The sequence below is a fragment of the Neovison vison genome, chromosome 3 (genome assembly GCF_020171115.1).
Source record: "Neovison vison isolate M4711 chromosome 3, ASM_NN_V1, whole genome shotgun sequence".
Classification (NCBI taxonomy): Eukaryota; Metazoa; Chordata; class Mammalia; order Carnivora; family Mustelidae; genus Neogale; species Neogale vison.
In genome coordinates, this window is record NC_058093.1 from 179,437,588 (window position 1) to 179,465,011 (window position 27,424).

A 27,424-nucleotide genomic window follows, 5' to 3' on the forward strand; every position below is an offset into this window, starting at 1 on the left:
AGTGCCTTTCGGGGCGCCTGGGTGGCTCAGTGGGTTAAAGCCGCTGCCTTCGGCTCAGGTCATGATCCCAGGGGCCTGGGATCGAGCCCCACGTCGGGCTCTCTGCTCCGCGGGAAGCCTGCTTCCTTCCCTCTCTCTCTCTGCCTGCCTCTCTGCCTACTTGTGATTCCTCTCTCTCCGTCAAATAAATAAAATCTTTTAAAAAAAAAAAGTGCCTTTCAAAAAATTGATACCTATTTTCCAACACTTGAGTTTATTTTCAATTTATCCTGCGTGACTTGGTTCATTAGCTTCATTTATAAAATTTACTTTGATTCAGTAACTCATTTCAGTATTTACTGAATATTTACTTTATGCCATGTGGTGTCCAGGCTCTGGCATACACAGATAAATGTCTTGCCCTCCAGTTCACAGTCTCATAGGGAGACGATATGTAAGCAAATCATTTAGATTATAGGTATTATGGCATCCAGAATTAAGTGTTTAACCCAGAATAGTGAGGGAACCTGGTAAGATAGCTTGAAGGTGGTAAAATTTTGGTAGGGTTTTGAAAGATAAAATTTGGAATTTTAAAAAGAAACTGAAAACAAAAAAGAACCTGAGTATTAACTTTTAAATTCAGTGTTTATGGAGGATTGTCTATATAATTATATCAAATGTAATTAAGAAGTGTGTGGACTGACTTATACTTACATGTACTGCAATGTATGTTACATAGTACATGCATTTTTACTTCTATTGTTTTTATAAAGACTCTGCAAAAATGCATAGTTTATTAATATTATCTGTATTGTCTTAGTTTTTTAAATATCCAGATTAATAAAATAATAATTTAGGAAACGGAAGTAAGATTTTTAAAAATGTCCTGAAGGGGTGGGTAACATTTCTGCTCAAAGCCTTTTTTAGAAGATTTTATTTATTTATTTTAGTGGGGGAAGGACATAGGGAGAGAGAAACTTAAGCAGACTCTGAGATGGATCTGAGAGTCAGATGAGGGCCTCTGTCTCACAACCCTGAGATTATGACCTGTGCTGAAACCAAGAGTTGGACACTTACTGGACTGGACTGTCCAGGTGACCCTGCTCAAAGCATTTTTGTATGCCCCTACATACATTTTTGTATGCTACAGTGAATTTTGGTAGGACCTGGTGAGGGCACAGAATATTTTCTGTTCTTCCCTTTGGAAATTTAGGGATAGAAAGTCATGACAGAGGGTCATACTTATGCTGATCCAAAAAAAAAAAAAAAAAAAGACATTTAATTTAGGTGAAATGCAGAGTCAGTCTATTGTAGGCAAAGAGAAAGCTTAACAATATCTACTTACCATGTGTACTTATGGAAGAAAACAAGACTGTCTTTTCATTTCCCATAAAATAGATAACTTCCTCTACTATCCATGATTATAAATGCAATACGGGAATTGAAATACCAGTTTAACTTACATACAAAGTTAGTAGCTTCCTAGGAAAGGAACATTTATATTTTACTAGTATCTCACACCCATCTTTACGCAAAGATCAGTCCTTTTGTTATTTTCCTAGCATGCATCATTATGTATTTCTATATTCAGACTAATACAAAGTTGAAATAATGATCTTTAGTAAATTTATAGCTTATATTCATTCACCACCCAGCAAATACGTATTATCAGACCCTCTCCTCAGTACTGAGAGTACTGTATACTCTCACAGTAGTATACAGAACAGAGCAGACAATTTCTGCTCTTATGAAGCTTACGTTCTGGGGATAGAAAATAAGTGAAATAAGTTACTTCTTAGTATGTAGAGTATTGTGACAAATGAGTGCAATAGGAAGAAATAAAGGAGGGACAAAGTGTTGAGGGTTCCAGAGGCCTGGATGAAGGGTTGTTGCAATTTAAAATAGGGGTGGAAGGTAGAGAGATTTACTAAGAAAAAGAATTTGAATTTAGATCTGAAGAAGGCCTAATCTGCTGGAGGGAGCAGCAAGGGCAAAGGCCCTAGGATGTCTTTTTTCCCAAGAAAATGCAAGAAGGCCGGTGTTACTGGAGTGGAGATAACAAGGCAGCATGGAGCAGGAGATGATTTGGGAGAGGTAATGACAGGTCAGATAACAAACCATTTTAAGAACTTATAATCCTCTGGTCTAGATATTAATTTATTTATCAGACTGTACTAAACATGTATTTTATATCAGGGATTATATAAAACAGTGGGGATACAATAGGTTTATAATACTGCACACGTAATACTTTCTAGCAGTTCATGATATAGCAGAGTTCCCTTAATAACATAAGTAAGAACATTATTGAGCATTTATGTGCCAGGCATAACCCTAAAGTGTCATGTATATTAACTCCTTTAATGTTCAAAGCAGTACTACAATATAGGTACCGTTACCTATGGCTGGGGAAACTGAGGCACATCCAGGTCAAGTGATTGCTCAAGTTTACATGACTGGTCAGTCATCAGCAGAACTAGGTTTCAAAGCCAGGGAGTCTCACCCCAGAGTTCAGCTCTTGACCATGATAAAATCTCATCTTCCAAAAGAAATAGACCGCCTCTTACAAAGATGCTCCTCTGAGGTGGGACAGCCATGCGGGGCAGTGTGGGGTGTGGCCCTTCAGAGTCAGACAGATCTGAGGTGAAACTCTGACCTCCCTTCCTATTTACTCAGGCAATCTACATAACTGCTTTTACCCTCAGTCCTTCTAATCCTTACAAACAGGCGGAATAACACAAAACACTATAAATGTACCTTTTAGGTACATTGTCAAGATTTAATTAGATGAAATGGGAACCCCATAAAATGGAGTTTAGCCCAGTCCTGGGAACTAAATAAATATTTGTTTTTTTCTCCCCCCTTCCCTTTCCATGAGTCACATAACATCACCTAGTGATTACATATTCTTTGCAGGTCTTCTATTCAAAGAGAATACTTGACCAAGAATGATTTTTCTTGTCTTACGAGTGGGTTTAGAGGACAGATTCTGTAAATAGATGTAGCATCTTTTTCTCATTCCAAGACGTAGAGGTTAGTTAAGTTTTGCTTTTAGAGCTGAATGATCTATCTTTCCTCCGGGCAGTAGAAGCCAGGCATCTGTGTCAGGCAGAGCTCTGTCCTGCTTACCTTTCAGCATTCCACCTTCCCACATGCTGTTACTGTGCTCTTTGTAAACGCACTTGCAGCCTTGGGAGTGTGTTACTGTATTACTGCAAATCTTTTCATCCGAGCAAGTTGACCTGCTGGCTGAAAAGCTCACAGAATGTATTGTTGTTTCCTCATGCTATAATTTTCCTGATTCAGCATAGTGTACCTATAGAGACCAAAAAACAAAAACAAACAAAAAAATCATTCCCAGAAGTAGACGATTTGTAAAGATGTAAATTCCTACAGTGTGAAAGCAGAGGTAGTAAATGAGGCACTGCGGGATTACTCATCTGTTTGCACAGTATCAGAGGCTAGCTGCCTAATTCTTTACCTCAAACACTGTCAGAAGCCTAGCTCTGTAATTCTGGCAAACTATTTGACTGCTCTGTGCCTCATATAACATCAGAAGCTATGCTGTGCAATCTTGGGCCAATTACTTAACCTGTCTGTGCCTCATACATAGTCAGAAGAAGGTTCACTATACAATTCTGGGAAAATTACTTAATTTCTCTGTGCCTCCATTTTCTCTTCTGTAAAATGATGCCAGTAATAGTACAATCTCATAGGGTGGTACATATATCTAATGACATAGGATGAAATTAGATAGTACCCGTCCGTGAAGCACTTACACACTAATCAGCACCTAGTAAACATCTAAAATGTTTTACAATTACTATCATTATTTTAAGTCTGACATGGCATCTTAATGTACATGTCTCCCTCTGGAAGTTTAGACTACAGTTTGGCTTTCTAATAGAAGAAACATAAACACTTGAGAAAAATAAGAATGATTTCATTTGTTAAGGGCACTGATGATCGAAATTAAAAACATAATCTATTAGGTAAGACAGATAACTCATTTGACTTGTAAATGGAGAATGGTGCTTGAATATGTTATTCTTCCCTGGTTGAATGTTATCGATATGATAATACATTATAAAATATAAATAATAAAGGCTTTACTCATAGGCTGCATCATTTGTTTCCTGTAGAAGAATTACCAAAGGCTGTTGTTTACAACTAAAGCCTATCTAAGAGCTGTGGAAAATGGGCAATAAAATCAAGCTTTAGTGGAAGTACAGCATAAAAGCAACAATCATCCTGTGACTTAATGCCCCCAGTATGTAGCTGAGTTAATAATCATTGGCACATAACTGCTAATAGTCACAGCTGGTTGTTCACAGCTTACTGTAAACAAGAACTATTTGCTGTCCTGGATTCAGAGCACATTTCCTTTGACAGTCATTTTGCTTCTTTTGTTCCCAGTAATCATTTTGGGACCATTTGTGTTGTCAAGGAAGCTATAATTTCACTTCCCACCTTTTTTATTCCACAAAACAAAGAGGTGAGTTGCAATCTTGACATGTATTAAAACATTTTAAAGCTTGCTTGTAATTAAGGGTATTAGCTAATAATAATTTGTATTGATTATACAAGTACTATTACTTTAGTAATATACATTTACCTTTCATTTCCTCTCCTGCTGTATCTGTTACTGTGAAGTATCTTTTGGTTTTTTTACCCTTACTGACATAAGGACTGAATTGAGGATAAAAATCTGTCAGCATTTACCAGCTGAGAGAAGCCGAAGTTATAATACTGGTGATACTGGTTTTCTTTTGCTCATGAATAAATCACTGCCATATGGAAAGTGCAGTAAAATCGTGAGCTGATATTCAAAATGTCATTGTTAATAGAAGAACCATGACAAGACAGAAAATACATAAGCAGTAAGTTTTGAGCAATAGCTAATATTTCCTTTGATCTCATTGTCTCAGACATTAAACTTGAAGTGTGTTGAGAAATGGCACTAGAATTATTCTTTTATTTCAGTCAAAGTTTGTTGAGCTACCAAAATTATACAAATTTCATCTTCTAATTGAGGCCTTGTTTAATTAATTAAACCTTATTTAATACTAAGCTTGATACCTCTCTCTCCTGCTTCCTCTTTCTATCCTCCTTAACCCTGTTTCTCATTTCCTTGACATTACTATCTTCTCAACTACTACATAATTTACTTATTTCTTGTCTGTGTTATTTTTTTCTGTATTACTAGAATTAAACTCTTTGAGGGTGAAGGTCTTATCTTGTTCTCTGATGAATTTCAGGAATCAGGTCTGAGAATCATATCTGGCATATAGTACTCAAATATTTGTTTGATGAATGAAAATCGTGACTAAGCCTTCCATTTGCATCGAGGGAAGTCATTTTTACTGTATGTTGAAAGGGACCATATTATACATACACTATATTAGAAGACTCATGGAAATTATTTTCACTAAGATTTCCATGCTTCCTCTTAGTGTACTTGGTAAAAAATAATCTTACAGAAGCAATAATAAAATTCTGTTTAAAATGATCTTTAATGGTTTCCTGTTGTTTAAGGATAAGGACTGAACTGAAATCCTTTCCATGGCCGGGAGGGCAGTGTATCTGGCCATATTCACCTTTCTAGCCACCAGTGCTCCTTCCATTTCTTTAAGTTGTTCAGATGCCTCACATTTCCTCTTACCACATTTATCCTGTCTGTAGTGCTTTTCTGGACATCAGCCTCATCACCCTGTGCACAGAGTTGAATCCTACTCAACTGTCCAGTCGCAGCTCAAGAAGCTTTTCCTCAGAGAAGCATTCACTCATGACATTTATCACCATTTTGTAATTGCAGACATAGGATTTACCTCTCTTTCAGACCACAGTCTTGACAAGGGCCAAGAATGTCTGTCTTTGCTTCACATTGTATCTGTTATCTCCAATATAGAGCCTGGTACTTGGTACATTCTTAAGGACATTTAATGAATGAAGGAATCCTTTGTTCTATGTCAGTACTAGACCAATCAGAATGAAGAATGCCTTTGCTGGCAGATTCTTTTCAGGCCTGGGATGAGTTTACTCTCCCTCATTTCCTCCTTAGCTTTTCTCTCTGCCTTCCAGCTATCCTTGCCCCCACTGTGGAAAGCTGACTGAAAAATTCCCTTAGTAATCAGTTCTACTGCTATTATTTCCACTTAATAGAAGTAGAGCAAGGAAATACAAATATCAAATAATTCTGTGTTCCTGAAGAAAGACACTTTATAAATCAAGGCTTGTGTTGTTCTGTGTTTATGGGTCCTACATAGTCTCTTTGGATAAGACAAGTACTCTCTGATAATAAGATAAACACCTCTGTGATACGATAGTTACCTACAAAGATGAAATCCATTGTTGAACTACTATAGTCTGGATTATTGCCACTAAAGGAAGATTTCTTATTTGTCTAAAGACAAACAGTGATGTATAAAAAATAGTTGGAATGGTGACTGGTTTTACGTTGTTGTTCAACAGGATCGATACCATTAGTTTCTCAGTGTTTTTCTTTTTTCTTTTGTTAAATTTTATTTATTTATTTATTTATGTTAGTCACCACACAGTACATAATTAGTTTTCGATGTAGTGTTCCATGATTCATTGTTTGTATATAACACCCAGCACTCCATGAAATATGTGCCATCCTTAATACCAGTCACCAGACTAACCCATCCCCCCACTCCCATCCCCTCTAAAACCCTCAGTTTGTTTCCTGGAGTCCATAGTCTCTCATGGTTTGTCTCACCTTCTGATTTCCCCATCTTCATTTTTGCCTTCGTTCTTTTAATGTTCTCCATGCTATTCCTTATGTCCCACAAATAAAGTATTTTTCTTCTTATAATACTGTGAATGAGCATTTATGGACTTAATCCATTTTATTTTACTATTTGTTGAAAGTTCTGTGAAATGAAGTATTTCTTTTTTTATTTTGTCGGGACCCCATCATTCACACTGCATGGTGTGTGTGTACTGAGGAGTGGTTAGTGGGGAGTCACTTAGTTAAGTGTGACTCTAACTGTTGGTCAGGATCTGAATCTCAGCTTGGCTCTTTATATTTTCCTCTTTTTTTTGAGTATGCAGAAGCTTTCATGACTGAGATTGTGGAGGATAAGGTAAAGAGAAAATAAAGCTATTCTTAGTTAGAAAGTCAAATGTGGTTTTGGTTTATATACATGTGATACAAATAAGCCCATTACAAAATTTAAATAGAAGAAAATTAAATTTAGTTTCATACATATGGGGAATCCATATAGATGTGAGGTTCCCACTATAATTTTTTTTTTTTTTTAAGACTCTGTTTATTTACTGCAGAGCTCTATCCCAGAACCCTGGGATCATGATCTGAGCTGAAGGGAGACCCTTAACCAACTGAGCCACACGAATTTTTTTTGGTGAACAGTGATGCTTGATCATTTCAGTAAATTTTTCATTAATTGAAAAAGAATTGAATAAACCTTAAGAAGGCAGTCAATTTGTGATATGAGGATAATAAGTATAAATTGTAAGATAGCCATCTGCCTGTGAAAAAATTTTTATATTGACAAATTTGAGTATTCAGGTAGATCTCCAAAACATACCTGAAGAAGAGTCTGCTATATAATCTACTATATAATCACCCATTGTTCTATCAGCTAAAAAGGAATGGAAAAGAAGTAAAGCTAGTATTATTAGTCATTAAGTGAATTTGACTCTTTGCAGTAGTTATGTTTACAACTGTGCTAAGGGAAAATTGAAAGTAACAGTGAGACTTCCACTGTACATTCAGATATGATAAAGCACCATTAATCTTTTCCATCAGATTGTTCCTAATCACCACAGGAATAGCTCAAGACAATAAACAATGTCTTAAGAGAAGCCTGAATGCTGTGAGTTCACAGGAAGATGTCTCCTCCCTTCTATAATCAAGGGGTCCTTGGCTGGGACTAAGCTGGCCCTCTCATAATTGCAGTAGCATGTCCATCTTTAAGAGTTTATAGACTCTGTCTCCTGGGGTCGCAGTCTGTTCTCTAACTGATTAGGTATGAATTGTAAGCTAACCCAGTGCACAGGCAAGACCCTTAGATCCTGTTTCCAAGCTTTTCTTGGAATTCAAATCAATTCTAACTCCTTGTAAGGTCAGTCTGCAGCCTCTATCATCAGTTTTTCTGTATTATCAACAGGGATAATTAAAGAATTCACTATTTTAATAGGATCCCTCTGCCTAATTAGTTCAAGTCTACAAACAATGATTTGACTGCTTACGTGTTATAACTGGATGTAGGTGCTAAAAAATGGTAGCATTAGACGTTGTAGGCACTTGCTATCTATCAGCCATTTTATTGCATTATCTTAGCCAGTATAGAATATATTTAACGAGGAAGACCTGTTCTATTGAGTTTAAATCAAATGAGCAGTGCCAGTATAAGTCTTCATCTCCAACAGAGGACTTACAGTAACATAAGCATAAATACAACTCAACAGTCATATTGCTATAGACTTTATTAGCAGTCAGATACAGGTTGTCATCAGCTATTACTAGATTTGATATCTCTTGTTTTATGGAGGATTTCTGTATTTATGTTTATGAACAATGTTGGTCTGTTGGTTTTAGTTTTAAGGTCTTGTATGGATTTCACATCAAGATAATTCTGATTTCTTACAATGAACTGGGAGGAGTTCCCTATGCCTCCCATTTTCTGTGGTTTGATATTTTTTCATTTTTATGTTTTATAAGTGAGGCCATTTAAGCCTGGGGTTCTCTTTGTGGCAGGTTCTAAATTATGAATTCACTTTCTTTAATAAATATGGTAGATTGCATTTCTTTTGCTGTCAGTTTTAGTAGTTTATATCTCTCAGGGGATTTGTCATTTTCATGTAAGCTTTTGGATTTTGGATATTGTTTGATTCCCAGTATTTTGGCATATTTTAGATCTCTTTCACCAATTTCTAGATGAAGTCCATTATGGTCAAGGAACATACTTTATGAGTTAAGTCCTTTAAGATTTATTGGCACTTGTTTTATGGCCAAGCATATGATTTATCTTGGTGATGTGCACTGTGAATTTATTTTATTTTATTTTTTAAAAAGATTTTATTTATTTATTTGAGAGAGAGAGAGAGAGACAGAGTGAGAGAGCATGAGAGGGGAGGTCAGAGGGAGAAGCAGACTCCCCATGGAGCTGGGAGCCTGATGTGGGACTTGATCCCAAGACTCCGGGATCATGACCTGAGCCGAAGGCAGTCACTTAACCAACTGAGCCCCCCCGGGGGCCCCGTGCACTGTGAATTTAAAAAGAATATGTACTCTGCTCTTTTGGATGGGAGTATTCTAGAAATATCTGTTAAGTTAATATGGTTGATCCTGTTGTTTAACTTTTCTATATTTTTCCCAATTTTCTGTTTACTTGTTCTGTTACTGAGAGAGAAGTGTTGACATCTCTAGATCTATATACATTTCTACATCTCTATAGAGATGTCTGTTTTTGTCTGTTTTTCCTTTTAGTTCTTAGAGTTTTGACTTTAAATATTTTGAAGTCTTATAACTTAGTACACACATATTTAGAATTAGGTTGTTAGGTTCTCTTTATGAAAGCAGATTTTTATCATTAAGAAATAATGCTTTGCCCTTGGTCATATCCCTTGTTCTAAAGTTGTGGCTGCCATAGAGTCGTGCTATTCAGAACTCCTTTCCAAAAAGTAGTATACTTAGCCCATGACTTTAGCTGCCATCCTTGTGGGTGTTCTCCCCAGGATGGTGCCAGTCTTGACCGAGCACAACATGATCCTGGAGCTGGGCTCTTTTTGTCCAGCTCCAGGTCTTCTACTGGGCAGTATCTGCTGGGGACTGCCCATCAGCCTGGCTGAGACACTTGCACCTGCACTGCAGCCTGAGGCCCTTCCAACCCAAATCTTCTTTCGCCTCCTCTCCTTTCACTGGTGTCAGATAGCATTCATTCCTGAAGGTCTTTCCTTGTCCAGTCCTGCTCTCTCTTACCTTTGTCTTGCACAAGTGTTTCCCCAAATAAATCTACTGAACCTCTAATTTAGTCTTGACATCTGCCTCCCCTAGGACACAAACTGCCACAGAAATCTCCTTTGTCTGAGTTAATATGTCCATCCAAGCTTTCTTATGATTAAGGTTTGCATGGTAAAAATCAAGAGTCAGAGGCTCAAGTTACCTAGTTACCCAGATGCCCCTAATTAGTGTGTTTCTTATAAGCAGCCTATGTAGTTGGGTTTAATATTACTGTCTTGCTAAATGTTTCCTATTTATCCCATCTGTTCTCCTCCTTTCTAGCCTTCTTTTAGATTACTTAAGTATATTTTTTATTATTCCATTTATCTCCAGTCTTGTCTTATAGCTGTTTATCCATTATTTTTAGTGGTCACTCTAGAGTTTACAGTATGCCACTTAAGCTTATCACTTTTCACCTTCAAATAATGTATCACTTTATGTGTAATCTAAGAACCTTATGGCTTTATTCTTTCATTTTCTCTTTCCCATCCTTTGTGATATTGTTGTCATGAATGTTAGTACATACATCAAAAAGCTTATCATGATACACTGGTACTATTTTTGTTTTTAAACAGTCGATTTTATTTTAAAGAAATCAAAAAACAAGGACATACTTTAATTTTTCATGTGCTCACAAATTTACAAGTGTCCACACTTTTAATTCTTTTGTGCAGGTCCAAGTTTCCATCTGGTATTATTTTCTTTCTTGAAAAACTTGCTCTAACATTTCTTGTAATGCAGATCTGCTGGTCATGAATTCTTTGTACTTTTGTTTGTCTAAGATAGTATTTACTTAGTCTTTGTTTTTGAAGGATTTTTCACTGGATATAGAATTTTAGGATGACCTTTCATTTTTTTTTTAATACTTTAAAGATATTATTCAACTACTCTTTTCTTGTGTTGTTTTAATGAGAAGTTTGCAGTTATTCTTACTGTTCTTCTGTATATTATGTCTGATATTTCCCCTCTGCTGTTTTTGATGTTTCCCTTTATCTCTGGATTTTACCAATTGTGTCATGATATTTGCCTGGCTGTGGTTTTCTTTGTATTATCTTTGTTGGGCTCATTGAGTTTTTTGGACTTATAGTTCATAGTTTTCATCAAATTTGGAAAAATTTCAGCCATTATTTCTATATGTCATTTTTATCCTCTGGCTCCTATCCTAGGAATCCACTCTGATATCATCCCACAAATCACTGAAGCTGTTCATTTTTTATAGCCTTTTTTCCCTCTGTGTATTGTCTATCTTGTCTTCTATCTTGTCTATCTTGTCTTCAAAGATACGAGTCTTTCTGCAGTTAATGTCCCGATAATCCCATCTAGTTTATTTTCATTTCAGGTAATTTTTCATTTCTATAAATTCTCATTTTTAAATTTTCTATTTGTTTCCTCATTTATTTCCTTTGAATTCTTCAGTATGTTGAGCATATTTATAATTGTCCTTCTATGCTGATTCCTCGACTATGTCATTTGGAATCTGTTTCTGAATCTCATTTTTCTGCTTCTTTGCATGAGTAGGATTTCTTTTTAATTGAATGCTAGATTTGTGATTTGTTTTTATTCAGTGTAAATTTTGTCGTCTTTCTCTTGAAAGGTTTGTGTGGGCAGGTCTACTGTAACCTTTACTGTAGGGTGGACTTAGCCATACTACTAAACTGATACTTCAAAGTTATCTTGCTACTATAGACCCTTCTGGGGCTGGGACCTGAAGCCCCAAGTGCTCAACACAGACTTTCTAGTCTGGCTATTAAAAGCTCAGGTGTCTCCTAGCTCTTTGCAATATCTGTGAATCATTTAACTTAAAGATCCTCGTTTGTCTTTTGTCTAGCATTATGAAGTTAACCCTGTTGATGTGTGACTTATATTTAACAACAAACTCAAGGAGACCCTTATATGAATTTCTTGAGCCTGCATAACTTCTTCCTCTTTGGTATTTGTCCTAGAAAATTTTATCTCCCTTAACCTCTGTGAACTCTGTTCTATGTCCCTGAACTCAATGAGACCCCAGTATTCTTGAGTTTCCTCTCACTGCATTTCCAGTCTGGAATGTGCATCCAAGATGAAAGCTAGGATAACTGTAGGATTCATCTCAGTTGTTCCCTTTCTCCCAGGGATCACATCTTTACTTTCTTCTAATATTTATAAGCAGTTTTTCACATATTTTATCCAGTTTTCCAGTTGAATAGCAGGAAGGCTACTCCATTCCCAGTTAATCCATCATGACTAGAAACAGAAATTTTAGTTTTTATGAATATTCTGGATGTTTTCTTTTACATATAAGGTAGCCTTTGAGAACATCTCCATTGTTGAACAAGAAGAAATTTTTTGGGAGGGAGAGAAGAGACTCCAAGGTCATTTACTGTGCCCTGGACTGGCACAGGCTGAGACTGGACATAGGATCTTGGTTGTACATTTCAGAAAGAAGCGGGTATGGGAACTGGAAGATAAGAGGTGGCATTAGCCCCTCTTCTTTCCAGGTACTCTTTCCCCAGTTACACATCAAGGATAACCTGTACATTCAAACTATCCCAAGAGAGGAGTGTCCTGGCTAGAAAATTCTGTATCTCTTGTTTGTGGATGGAATCGTCTTTCTCCTTTGGATATCCATGGCAATTTAAGTATTTCTTTTAATCTTTTTCTTTTGCATCAGTGTTATTTATTGAAGACTTGAAAAACAACATGCTCTGTTAAGGATTTATACTCAAAATTCATTTATTTTTCACCATTGTCCTAGGAGTCAGGCACTAATATGACCTCTGTATTATCATGAATAAGACAAAGCATAGAAGGATTAACTGCCCAACCTCATACATTGTGCAAATGGCAAAGTCATTTAGACCTATGTCCTTCTTAACTTCATGCCCTGCACTCTTGATATTAAGCTATGTTTCCCTTTTAGTACACACTACATTTGTACTATAGTTACTTCTGTACCTGTCTTACCAGTTCATGAATTGATTGAGAATAGGAACCCTGTGCTTACACATATTATGTCTTCAGAGCCCCTCACCAGACCAAGTTGAGAGGGAGAAAAGGAGGAACAACAATCATCTTCTTTATCTCTCATTTTGGAAAAGAAACAGTTCTAACCTCTTAGAATTAACTTGCCATCAAAATATTTTCTTATCAATAAGATTGATTTTTTCAATGTAACTTTGTTTTACTTATTTTATTCCTCATTAATCATAGTTACTAGAATCAGCTCACAGGAAATCAGCTGTCTTATAGAACAACAGATGGCAAAAAGGAAACATTCATTATTATTCTGTTGTGCAGTGTACATACCTAGTAATGGCAGATTTTGAAATAATGTGTTCTATGATATTTGCTCCCTTTAGTCATGCCTATTTATTATTCTCCCTTAAAGGTTGATTTTTATGTTTTCTGTAGCATGAGGCAAATGTTTATTGAAATAAGATATATACTTGAGACTATATAATAATAGAAATAGCATAGCAGAACCCTGTAATCAGTAACTTAAAGTTATCTTCTTTTTGTTTGCTAACCAAATACACAGTGCTATCTTGATTAAGTCTGTCAGTAACCAGGGCAATAAAGCTGTTCTCCGGGATAGACCTAGTGGTACATCAGAATCCCCAGGGGAGGATGGCAGAGCCTTCAGGTGGGTGCTTCCAAGGGTTCTTCTTACATCAGATGACTGTTGGATGGCAGTTTCGACCATTTGTTCCCCTCGCCCAGGGTCAAATGTACATGTTCAAGGAGGCATTTAAGCCACATCTGATAACCCTCGTAGTTGAACTTACAAGCTCCCTGTGGACTGGTGTTTGTCAGGGCAGAGGTACATGTAAGGTGAGAAAGCCTTGCTGCTGAAGCTGTCAAAAAAATCTATTTCAAGAGTACTTTAGTATCTGTAATTACTCAATTAAAAATGCCTTTAGCCCTGGGGAAGCTGTGTCAGAGAGGAGTAGGTTTGTGGCAAACACCATGTCATTATGTCTGAAACTCTGAGCTCAGAAAAGCAGTGTAGATACTGGTTAAAGGCAGAAAATTCTGTTTTTATATCACCACCACTCTCTGTTCTTCAGAGATTCTTTCTTGTTAGCCAAAAGCGACCCAACTTTCAGGCTCAGTGAGTCTGAAATGCTTCCTCATATTGCAGAACCAAAACGACTTCATCCAGAGGGAGAAGCTTCAAATCCTTATTTTCTTTTTTTAACACTTCCCAAAAAATCTCTAGTTAGCTCTTATTCTATCTATAAAGTGGGAGCCAAGAGAGAGGGCAGAGAGTAAAGGACGAGAGACCTGGAAGGTCGTATTTCTCAAGCTAAAGCAAGAGAAATCCTTAGAAGTTAGAGGGAATTATGTTTCACATGATCTTTTAAGATGCAAGATCTTTCCTCTCTTAATAATTTAATAAAATGGACAAGTATCCACTATAGTAACTTTCTTCTTTACGCATGATAAATTAATGAGCAGCCCTCAACAAATTGATTTTTAGTCTCTGGTAGACTGACCTGGCCTGAACTGGATTGAGGCAATGATGTGACGGCTCAAAACTAAATCTGTTGTTTCAGATCCCTGAGACTCTCCTGTCTCCCAGCATGTTGTTACGTCATATTAAACATTAGTAGTTGGATCATAAGAAACACAAGGGACACCAGGCTTTTATCCTCCTTGTCTGGGTAATGCTCTTAAAAAAAAAAAAAAAAAAAATCAATGAGTCCTTATCAAGTCCCACTGCCATCACACTAGAACTTGACGGGCAGCAGAGGAAAAGAGTCCCCCCCCCCTTTTAAAAAAGATTTTATCTATTTATTTGACAGAGATCATAAGTAGGCAGAGATGCAGGCAGAGAGAGAGGAAGGGAAGCAGGCTCCCTCCACCCCAGGACCCTGGGATCATGACCTGAGCCGAAGGCAGCGGCTTTATTTAATTTAACCCACTGATCCACCCAGGCGCCCCAAGAGTTCCCATTTTTAACAAAGAGGCCTGAGGAAGGATTTTAGGTAGATTCTAAACTAAGGTAAACTCTTTCACTGAATTAATTCATACCAATTATTGTACCTCATATCCATGTTGTAAGAAGCCTTTACCTTAACCATCTTAATAATATATTTGAACAGGGAGATCTCATAAAACATATAGTCATATTTATGTCAAAAATTCTTCAGAGCTCCAACTTTCCTTAAAATTCTATTATATTGCATTTTTTCTGGGATGTTTTTCTATAGAAAAAAAGTTGTGGTTCATTCATTAATTCAATAAGTGTTACAGGTTTATGTGTGTAGAACCTTTTGCTTGATTTTTCTGAAATTATGCATTTATTTCTTCATTTATTTAACAAGTACTTATTGTATATTAATAAATGATAAGTGCTATTCTTGATCCTGGGAATATTGTTAAGTATTCATTACCAGTGAGGAAGTCAGACAACAGGAAAGTGAACAAATGCATACATAATATAATTTTGGAGAGATGAAAGGGGATGTATTAGCTCTTTGTATCCATCTACTAATGACTGATACTGTGTAACAGCTGCTGGGAAATTGGATGCCATTGTGCAGTGACTACATGATCTTTTACATAAGGCAAAATATAGGCTTTTTTCCGGTTATCTTATGCAGTTTTCACAGTAGACATGTAAACTACATGTTATTATTCCCATTTATTCAGACAAAGAAAATGAGGCTCAGAGAGATGGGGTAAATTTCTTATCTGAGGCCCCAAGAGATTGGGTGAATTTTTTTTACTTAAAGCTAGCAAATCCCAAAGGTTTTTTGAATCAAGCCTTTGCCTTCTGACCATAAGGTGCACGTTTTTGCTCTGCATTAATGCTTGGTACCTGTTAGATTAATTATCTACAAATTATTTTGTTCTTACATTTCAGGTTAAAATTCTTTCAGGAGTAGAAGTACTTACTAAATCATGGTACATACAGTGTTTGCTTTTGACTTTGAAAGTACTTTTAATAAAGCCTTATATCTGTTTAGTGGGGAAAAGAAGAAAAGGGGAAAACTGTAAAACTTGCCCTTGTGCACTGCACGAGTTTTCATAAATCTCAGCCTTCTTGAGGCTGATTACACTTTGCGGTCTTCCTTAGGAAATGGGTGAAAATTGGAGCTGGGACACAAACAGGAAGGCTGGGAGGCAAATCTGTCCCACAGGCACTACCTCTTTAAATAGCTACCGTGCAGTGGGAATTAGTTCTCCTACAAGAAACTCCAGTGCCCTTTGTTTCTTTGCCGCTGGGCTGGAGGCAGCCAGTGCTGTCCTGTCTCAGAGGGGGGAGGCAGTGCTCAGAGGGTGTGGGGTGTTGGATATGGGCTGGAGGATGGCCTCCCCATTTCTAGGCCATGAGGACACATGGTCGCACAGATGTTCCGTATTTCTCTCTTAAGAATATCATCCGTGAGACTTTTAACCTCCTAAAAGGTAAGGTTGAGAGCACTTTCTAGATCAATCACTTGGGCTATAAGCTTCTTGCCTCAGACTGATTCTTTCATATAAGAGAGGAAAGAAGAGAGTAGATGGTTGCTATAGCTTTTTTAAAAATCCATTTTTAATTGAATGAGTAAGTGGAGCTTATGGTTTTATTAGTAAGTTTTAGGTACATAATGTTAAGTGAGAGTAAACTGTTGATTTTTTAACCTTCCAAAGATTTTTGTTACAGGGTGGATGAAAGTTTCTAAAGCTCAAATATAGAAGGAGAAGAGTAGATAAGCCCTGTTACTAATTTGGGAAGATTAGTTAAAATAATAGATGCATACAAATGAATGGTTTAGAGGTCTTTTGATTCCAGTTCCTGCTTTTGAGCAGGAGCCTTTAAAACTCTAATCCAGGGGTGTCTGGGTGGCTCAGTCAGTAGAGCGTCTCACTCTTGGTTTCAGCTCAGGTCAGGATCTCGGGGTCTGAGACAGAGCCCTATGTGCAGCTCTATGCTTAGTGCATAGTCTCTTTGGGATTCTTGTTCCCTCTCCCTCTGCCCCTCTGCCTGCTGCCCTGTGTGTGTTTTCTCTCTCAAATAAATCTTTTTTTTTTTTTTTTAAAGATTTTATTTATTTATTTGACAGAGAGAGATCACAAGTAGGCAGAGAGGCAGGCAGAGAGAGAGGAAGGGAAGCAGGCTCCCTGCTGAGCAGAGAGCCCGACGCGGGACTCGATCCCAGGACCCTGAGATCATGACCTGAGCCGAAGGCAGCGGCTTAACCCACTGAGCCACCCAGGCGCCCCTCTCAAATAAATCTTAAAAACAAAAAAACAAAAAAAACAAAAAACAAACTCTAATCCAGTCTTTCTAGTTCATTATCTAATTTTGGAAACGTCTACTGAGGTAGACTCCATTACTCAAGTAGGCACTTCCACTCTTCAGCGGAATTAATGTATTTCCTTGGTCAGGCTACCAAGCCTTTCCTCTGGTTTTCCATGTTAGGACAAAGGGTGCCAACTAGAAGCAGCTGTGTTTTTGCCCTGCTTCTAGAAGAGACAGGTGGTTGGGGAGGGAGTGCCCATTGCATACCTGCCCTACAGAAAGTACTATTGCCTGGGATTTTTGGGTGCTGCCTTTGTCCATTCCTTCTCATCTTTTCCTGGCCTCCACCTTCTCCACCTTTATATACCTTTTTTAAGAAATCGTTACCTGTGTTATGGAATACTCTCAAAGCCAGCCTTAGTCTGATTAATAGCAAACAGAAGGCCTATTTCAAGAAACACAAATGCAGCCCTTCCCAGAAAGGTTTCCACAGTATCTGTTAGCCTCCTTTCATGTTTAATTTTTAGAGCACTGTTATCCATACAACCCCCTTTTCAGTGATTCCTTATATGTCTTGTCTTTCTTTCTTTCTTTTTTTTCTCTTGTTTTTGTCCTTTGTGTTGCCTTTCACAGGAAGGGGAAGTATTAGGACGGGTGCTTTTGTTGTTTATTTGAATTTCATTTCCTTTAAATTAGAATCATCTGCTTCAGAGTGTTCGGAGTTCTTTTTAGTTAAGTAGCATCATCTTTATATTTTTGCTGGTGTGTTTATAGTTTCTTCATTGTTTTTAAATTGTTTTACTAATGTCTTTTGTAATCAAAGGTAGAGTCTCCTTTAGCCCTGTTGAGCCTTCTTTATAGATTAGAGTGTGTTGAGAAAGCCCATTTAGAGAAATACTGCTTTTCTTGTATGGTATGATTTGAGAGAGGTAAGGCCTTTCTTTTCTTTTATTTTTACCTTTAGATTTCCGAGTGTGGTAAGCAAAACCAAGGTCTATGATAGGCTATACATTTCAAGCATAATGTCTAGGATATGCTTGATGTGCTTGTTTGTGAAAATAATTTTATACTAGTGTGCTTTGATGATTATTACTAATAGGGAGTCTTTCTTTTACTTTAAATCTTGTAAGTAAAAAGGATTTACATTATTTTTAGAAATCATTCTTAAATTCTACAGTTTTGTTTTGATAGCCCCCCCATAGTTGTGCATGTAATTACTGCCCCCTGCCCAACCACCTTTGTACACATCCTATCTCTTACAAATTTTGTAAGGCACTTGTTAAACTATAAACTAAGGGATTAATTGAATAGCAACTGTGCTAATCAAAAGCAAGTTTAACAAGACAAAACTGGTGCTTATATTGGAAAATATAAAAAAGAACTTAATTTTTATGGTCCTAAAGCTGAAGGGGAAAACAAACAAACAAGCAGAATAATGCTTATCTTCCTTAAGCAAGCTGAATCTTCATAGAGAAGGAGTTCTGAAGACAATGGGCATAATAATGCAAGGCTCTATTAGCCAAGGTTCCAGCAGAAATTTTAGAAAAGTAAAATCACTTATGAGATGAACTTCAAGGAAATCAGTGCCCCTTTGTAAAAAGTAGAACGACAAGGTAAAGTAACAGATTTACTGGAAAGCCTCCTACTGACCTGAGTTGAGCAGAGTGCAGGAATGTGTTTCAAAGCCTGTTTAAAACCCCAGAGGTGGTGTTTTGAATCAGTCTTGCTGACGTAAACACAGACCCTGCCTGGAAACTTTCCAAAAGTGGAGAAGGTGAAGCCAGTTCAGTCAAGATGTGCAGTGGTATTATAGTAAAGACATGGGGAAGCAGTGCACCACCATCTTGGGAGACAGAGTCTAACAGCCTTTCGGCTATCTCTGAAGGTATAGTGTGACCTGGTGATAAGACCATTCGCTGAGAGAAGATTGCACTGAGAACAATCACCCCCAAGTGCTTATCTAAACAGGAGGGGGGGGGGATGAGAAAAAGGGAATTGTTTCTTAGTGATATAGAAGCCTGTGGATTATTTAAGGGGACAAAAACTATTGAGAGGAGTGTTTGCACAATGTCACTGCTGAGGAGATGGACATTCATTGCCAGGGCCCTTTAGTGATGAATAAATGATAGGTTTACAAAGCTCAAGTACCAAGCAAACTCTCTTTGTAAGTGAGCAGAGTAAACAGGTCTTGTCTCTCTGTGAGGTATGAAGCTTACCATACATAATGCTCCATATGTCAGATGTGTTTAATTAAATGAACATGAAGACTTAAAACTTTCCAAATTTCTCATGTGGATATACATAGTAGTAAAATTGGGGTCTGAAATGAAGATATTTCCTGCCTAGCTGCTCATCACCCTAAAGGAGACTTGACCAAGAATCCAACCTGGTACTAAACAGAAATCACTATTTGGGACATGAAGTATCTATTATTTTGTTTCAAAAGACAGGCACAATATTTCAGTTATTTGTATATTAAGGTGGTACATAACTATCTGAAACTTCTGGCATAAGTAGGTGCTAAGGATATGTTTTTTTCCTGTCCCATAACTTACAGAGCTCATTCCAAATGCCTCCATAAACTTCAAAAGGAATGCTGGAGGTATGGAGGCAGTAACCCCACACAGTGCTGCCTGTCCTCGCAGGAGCGTATGGGACAGCCTTCTGTGCCAGGGCAGGGCGCCCAGAGGAACTATGTGACTCTTCCAGGCAGGATGCTTTGAGGCAATGTCATTAAAATGGAGGCTAACACAGTTTACCTACTTGAAAGGATTTCTTTTTAAATAATAGCATATTACATCGTAATTGTTTTTCATTCTTTGCCAATCTTGAATTACTCAGTAGGTACGAATTTTCTAGTGTATTTTAGTTAAAATAATGACAGGATTTATCACTTGATCCATCCCCAGCTGCTGCAGCTGCTCCTCCTTGCCTCCTTTTTCTAACAAAATGAAACACCCAAAGTGCAGTCTCTTTTTGAGTTAGGGAAGTCAATGGATAGATATCCCTTACCACTAAGAGGTTGCAATTCCTTCAAAACTGCTTTTTAATCTATGAAGTAGAAGAAATCAGAAGCCAATATTAGACAAGCTCATTTGGAGCTTTTTCACGAAGTCTAATTTCCAAAGTCCCAGAAACGCCTGAGCTATCAAAACGTCTGCCGCTAGCAATCTTTAGATTTTGGTGGTAATGATGAGTGGAACTACAGAATGGGTGCAGGCATTTTATGAATACTGTTTCCTTTATCATCACAAAAACTTCCTGCAGGAGTGGGTATACACAGTTTGCAGTTAAGGGGACTGAGGTACTGTGAGGCCAAGTGTCTTGCCCACATTTTATATAGCTGATGAGTGTCAGGGCAAGAATGTGAACCAAAATTTGTTTGACTTTGAGGCCTGGGCATTTTCTCCCTCACAATGCTGAGGGAATGACAAAATTTGTTATTTGTGTTTTCCCGTTTAGAGGTAATAGGAAAACTGATATTTTGGTGGAAGTTGCTGTAGGACTTTGAACAGTCAAGTAAGGCTGTTTTCCCTATTAATAGGACCCCCATATTCTCTGTTCTCTGACCTCTAACTTCCTTTTCTGACCTATTGTCTTGAAGGAGAAGGTGATATCTGTTACTCTTCCACAGTAATATATAAAGCTTGGTGCGTGTGCGTGCGTGTGTGTGGGTGTGGGGGGGATACGTTTGAGAGATAAGAAGGGAAAGGATCACATTACCCCCTATAAACTGCAATAAAATGAGAAGGAATGTATTAGAGAGAATTATTGTATGTTCTTAAGCCCTAAGTGGACTTAATGAGCATTTTCAGTAATCTGTTTACAATTCTATCTATTTACTGAAGGTTTGGCTTTTTGGCAGTTACTTGACCACTTCAGATTGTAAACTGATTCATCTGTCAAAGTCCAGCTCAAATTCCAGCTTCAAACTCCTTCTCCCTTCTCCCCATCTCACCACTTCCTTCATACTGACAACTCCAAATTCCTGAAGCCTGTGTATTTATATACTATACTTAGACTATGTATTTATATTCCTGAAGACTAGTATTTATATACTCCCATACTCAGCAAGGTGAATTTTCTTTTTAAAAGCATTATCTTGTCTTTGGCTAGCTTGTGGGAGCCCACTAAACACTGATTGCTTCCTTTAATTTGGTAACATCCCTCCTCCCGTGTAACTAATGGAGAGCTTGTCTTTAGTATTAGTTGATTCATTGGTTATATTATCCTCTTGTTGATTCTGTTTTTGTATTGTGATTCTAAACAGATTGTTCTTCCCAAGACAGTTCTTGAAATGTTTGATGATAGTAATCATGCTTCCTTGGAGCCTTCTAAATTTCTCCAGTGCTTTCAACATTCACAAGTGGTGTAGCCTCTTGATTTTCTGTCTTCACCCATCCTGCTCTGAAATCAGTCCTGGCTGTCAGCATCTCCCCTTAGTGGTACCCAGAGCTGAATTCCAATTCTGCTGTGTTTAGGATAATCATCTCCTCTTTCTGTGTGATATACTTTTATGCTGCTTAATCTTCCACTTAGTTTTCTTGGCATCCATGTCGTGCTCTTAGCTTATACTAACCTTGAATTTAGCCAAAATCTCTTCATCTTTTTCATAGGAACCTTATTCTTGCCAGGGAGCAGTCATCCTAAACATGGGCAGCTGAAGTTCCTGAACTTTATCCCCATTCCTATTAAGCTTCATCCTGCTAGTTTCAGTCCCTTAGGCCTCCCAGTGGAGAATTTCTTGAGTTGGATTATTATCCAAAATAGTCTGTTAGACTAAGTAAGGAAAATGATCTTCTGAGAAAAAAGTTCCTAAGCTTTAAAAGAAAGAATCTAATCTTCCCAAAGAATATCTCAACTCATGTTACCTTGTTGAGAAAACTTTGTACAGCCTACTAGTTAAAGCCCCACAGTGTTCTCCTGTGGCATCTGAAGAGTTGTCACAACTATGCTTTCTATTGTAGCACTAGCCAAACCAGACTCCTCGTCCATCCCACTCCGTTCTCTGCACCTGCCTGGCTTGTGACTTTGTTCACCAGAGCCTAGAATGCACATCCTTCCTGTTCCATCTCTGCCAGTCAGAATCCTACACATCCTTCTCCTTGAGGTCTTTCTTGAACCTTAATGGAGTATAATTTCTCCTCTTTCTAGTTCCCAAAACATGTACTAAATTCTACTTTATGAGTGACATATGATATCGTGATTGAGAGGCGAGGCTCTGGGAATGGATACACTATGTGCAAATCTGGACTGTACTCCTTAGTAATGCAATAATCGTCAGCTAGTGAATTTTTCTCTTAAACCTCAGTTATTCCATCCGATTATGAGGCTCAGACTAGTTAATATGTGTAAAGTATTTAGAATGGTACCTGGCATAGAGTAACTGCTAATTTTGCTGGTGAAGCTCAGAATAACTTATGGACATAATTTTTTAAATCCTCAAAACATGGCAATCAGGAAACATTTATAGATTTGTGGAGACAGAATATTTGAGAGGAGCATTTTCCTAAGGAGGCATTGTGAGATGGTCTCCAATCAGAGGCCAGACTCACAGCTATTTTCACTTAACAGTCAAATATTAGTCAACAATTTTATAAGCACTGTGCATATTTACTTATATCAAGTAGTGCAGATAACCTGGAGAAAGATGGCCTTTGTGTTATGAACTGTGTTTATTAACATTGCAATTAAGATAATTAATTACTCAATGCTTAATTTTAATTTGTGTGCCCATGGGTTCATGCTAATTTACATTTTGCTTTGTACAATGTGACAAAAGGAATTATAAAGCATTTTTTTTTCTTTTTATAAAGTATAATCTTTATTCCTTAGGGGGGGGAAAATCCATCGTGGTTGAGCAGCATCAGAAGCTCATGCATTTAACTTTGGGCATTTATCATGAGGATTAGCAATCTGTAGCCTGATAACTCACTCTGACCTCAGTATTTATTGAAGGTCTTCCAAGAATCTTGTGTTGGGCTAGGTAATGTTGAGATGTTGAGATGTTAAGAAGTAGAAGATGAAGTTTCTGTCCTAAGGTATTATTTGGAGATAAAACACAGTAAAGAAGGTAATAATATGAGGCAAATTCTAGTTCTTGTACTCAGTGAACTACTAAGTTAGCAGTACAGAAAACTGGGTAGTATAAGACCCTCAACAGGATAGTTCTTAATTGCTACCAATTTATTTCCGTCTTCTTTCCAAACTGTCCCTTCAAGAACTTCTAAAAACTAAATAATACAAACCTTGAGGACATCATTACTTAACTAACAATAATATATTTGTACAAAGTGTTTCTTCTTTGAAAATTTGCTCTAAATATACCTGATGAGGAGCTATTATTGTAATAGCTAACAGATTGCTTTAATTAGTTCTGACAATAAATTTATGTTATTCCATTTTTTTGAGACAAAGGAAAGTGAGGTTTCAGAGTGGACATAGAAGTTACTACCTCCGTAAGAGGTAAATCTGTGATTCAGTTCACATCAGCAAACTGAAAAGTCCTCTTTCTTAACCACTATACTCTCTTGTGCTCCTTGACCCCTATTCACCAGCCTACTTAAGGGACCCACGATTAAATTATGGATGAACTTCAGCAAATATAATTGGAGTGGGGGTTAGAGATGCGTTAAAAAAGGTAAAAAAGGTTGTAAAGAAACATTTATACCAGGTAATGGATTTGTAACAGTCTACCAAATGGTTGGGTTAGCCTCATTCACTGATTGTTAACAAGAGAATGGCATTATATAATTTATATAATTTTTGTTTTAGTAACCTTTACAAGTGTATGTAAAGGGTATTAAAAAGTCAGGGAGCCAAATATTGAGAGAGAAGTTTGGTGTGCAGTAGCCTAGATATTTCATAGATTTGTATACAAATGGACATACAATTAAATAAAAAAAGGTGGATTTGAGGGATGTGTCTAAGGTAGATTTGGCCAGATTTGTGGACCTGTCCAGTATGATATGTAAAAAGGGGGAGAAGTGAAAAACGGCAAGGTTGTAGTGATGCCGTTCCTGAGGCTGGGGAAAAGGAGTGACTACAGTTGGGAGGGGCTGAGTTTTGGACATGATGAGTCAAACATACAAAGATGATTTGAGGGGTGCCTGGGTGGCTCAGTGGGTTAAAGCCTCTGCCTTCGGCTCAGGTCATGATCCCAGAGTCCTGGGATCGAGCCCTGCATCAGGCTCTCTGAGCCTGCTTCCTCCCCTCTCTCTCTGCCTGCCTCTCTGCCTACTTGTGATTTCTCTCTCTCTGTCAAATAAATAAAATCTTAAAAAAAAAAAGATGATTTGACATCCTGAAGAGTGTGAGTTCAAGAGTGATCTGGTCAAAGATTAGAGAATCCTCAGCCAATAAGTGAAGCCACAGCAATGGATAAGTTCCTGGGGAGGAGCTCAGTGCCACAAGTAGACAGGACAAAACTCAGCATAGCCACCAATATTGAAGGTGTGACTCTCCTCAGTGGTGTTTTACTCTCATGGCTACCCTGTGGACTCTTTGGAGTAGGTATTTCCCAAGCCTCTGTCAACAGGACTCTAAGCTGTTCTTTATGTTGGCTTCCTTTGACAGGGGCTAAGCCATTAACAGTTAGTTGCTTGTTACCAGGATCACTCCCAGACGATTGATCAGCTTCAAACTTGGGAAATAATTTGCTTTTTGTAAATTGACTAAGAGTTAGTATAGAGATAATGTATAACTCACTCATAAATCAGTTGTTAGATGTCCCATCATTTCTTTAGGATCTTTTTTTTTTTTTTTAATAAAATTTGCACATTACATTTCTAGTTTTAAAATAAATTAGTGCAGTGATGGAATGTACATGAAATGACTGACAATATCTTAAATGGCTCCAGGTTTCTTGTGAAATGTCTTAAAAACTTGACTGGTAGTTTCCTAGGTACTAAAAATGTGTGAGTGCTTTGATTCTATTGTGGCATGTTCTTCTCGTAGTGAACAGAACTTCTCTAAAAACTGTCCATATTGTCTATTCATAGACAGCTGTTTAGCAGTGAGCAGGTCATGAGAAGTAACAACACTGGGGGTAGTCTTGGGGAAAACACCCAAGGTACAGGGCAAAGAGTTTTGAATCTTGAGGTCCTACTACCTACATTTGAATCCTACATCTTATATTACATACCCATTACAGCTATGGGTCCTCAGATGAATGACTAACTCTCCTTAAGCCCATATATATATATATATATATATTTTTATCTGTAAAAAGAAATTGTAATAGCACTGATAATATTTTTCATAGAATTGTGGAGGATGTTCAACAGGTATTTTACCCAAAGTTGGGCACTAGGGAGTGCTTTGTATAATTACTGAGTATTAATGCACATTGACTAGGGTTATTTTCTCTCTTTTATTCTGTTTTAAATATCTTTGTAAGTGCTGCATTCTCTGGATATATTTTTAATTGGACTTTTCTGAATGTAATACAATTCCTAGCTAGATGATACTATGAATAATAGATTCTCTGATATTAGGGGATATGGGACTATCACAACAGTTCATTCTTCTAATGCATTTAGAAGACTATGCTTTTTTAGGGTTCCCTCCCTTTCTTTTACAGAATCACCACTTCACACCTGTCAGTAAAGCACTGGCCTAACTTTCCAGCTTAAGCAGGGGTCAGAACATATGAATTCGTTTGCTGATATAGAATGTTCATTTCCTTTTCTCCAGCTCAGTTCTCAAGGAATATTTGCCTGAGTTTTACAGTAGAAGTTTTTTATTTGATGTTCCTGACATACAGTCATGCAGACATAAGAGCCCAGGTCCTTTTGTAGGCCATTATCAAAATCAGACTTAGTTTGGGCCCAGGTATTATTGAAGGGTGGTGCACTGCATAGTGCATGTAAAAATAATTCTACATCATGTTATCAGGGAAATTCCCCCAAATTGCATATTAAGATAGATATTGAAGCTCTGCAGTTAAGCAGAGGGTAGTATCTACCTGTTTGGGCTGCTGATCAGGGTTGTGAACTTGTGTAATAGAAAATGAATACTAGGGGCACCTGGGTGGTTCAGTCAGTTAAGCATCTTGCTTTGGCTTAGGTCATGATTCCAGGGTCCTGGGATCGAGCCCTCATCAGGCTCCCTACTCAGTGGGAAGTCTGCTTCTCCCTCTCCCTCTGCCCCTATCCCTCCACTCATGCTCTCTCTCTTGCTTTCTCTCTTCTCACATAAATAATTATAATCTTTAAAAAAAAAAAAAAAAGAAAAGAAACCAAAAAAAGAAAATGAATCATAGTCCTGACAAGCTGGACGTTTTCAGGAGTTGCACATGTTTCACATGTTTCCTTGGGTAGAACCAGACGCAAGAGGCTTTACCATTGCAACTACTTGCAATGGTAGTTTCACAAACTGTATGTATACAGTTTCAATATATACAGCTTCACAAACTGTATAGGAATTCGGTGTTTATTTTCTGGGCTCTCTATGTTGTTTTCATCAGAAATCTACAAAATTTCAGTTGTAACTCCCAGGGTACAGATGTACTGTGATCCCCTAAACAGCCATTTATGACAGTATCTGCCCTGATTCTAGGACAAAGGTCACATTCAGTTGCTCACCAGTCCTTGTGGAGAGCAGAAATATTTGCCTCTTCTTGTATAGCATTTTAAGCACCCTCATTATTGGGAAAATGGGTTAGTTAATGGTGAAAATGCATTTGTCGAGACTTGGTACAGACCCTGACAATTCTTTATTGCTTCAAAATTACGCTGGCCAATGGGCATCTTTCTAACAAATCTCTGGCAGAAATTCAGTCATCTTGCTATGATAGTAAATCAAAGAGAACCCAAAATGTCACTGACAGGAACCCAGGAGTCCCTGGTTTATATAAGAGATCCTTATGAACAGGAATTGTTTGGAAAACTAGAAGAAATAAGAGGCTGCAGCAAGATGTTGGCAAGGAGAGGCAAGCAGAAGGGGCAGGACCCTCCTGTGAGCAGTGGAGCTGTTGGCATATTCACACGTGTGAAAAGGGATTGAAGTTACTTTCCACCTCTCAGGCATGGGCCCAGGTGCTTCCAGGCAGGGCCCTGCTTTTTGAGTCTGGGTTGGACCTAGGAATCTGTCCCCCCTGTAAATCAGACCTCAGATAATATCCCATGTCAAGGCCAGATGACCAGCCAGGATCTGCTTCTCCAGTGTTTGCAGAAGTCAGACCATAGTGCTGCTGCTTCTGGATAGAATTTGACCTTAACTGAATATTCACATATAACATTTAAGCC

At 37.7% G+C, this 27,424-nt stretch overlaps 1 protein-coding gene across 3 annotated transcripts in view; it reads left to right on the forward strand.

The window, feature by feature from the left end:
* Positions 1-27,424, forward strand: part of ARHGAP28 (Rho GTPase activating protein 28) — a 209,536-nt gene that overhangs the window by 39,590 nt on the left and 142,522 nt on the right. Inside the window, exon 1 of one of the 3 annotated variants that reach the window (XM_044243371.1) lies at positions 16,198-16,360. The exons of the other annotated variants lie outside the window; for them this stretch is intronic. The gene's annotated coding sequence lies outside the window, so the exon portion shown is untranslated. Of the gene's footprint in view, positions 1-16,197; positions 16,361-27,424 lie in introns of those variants that run through there. 3 annotated transcript variants of the gene reach the window in all.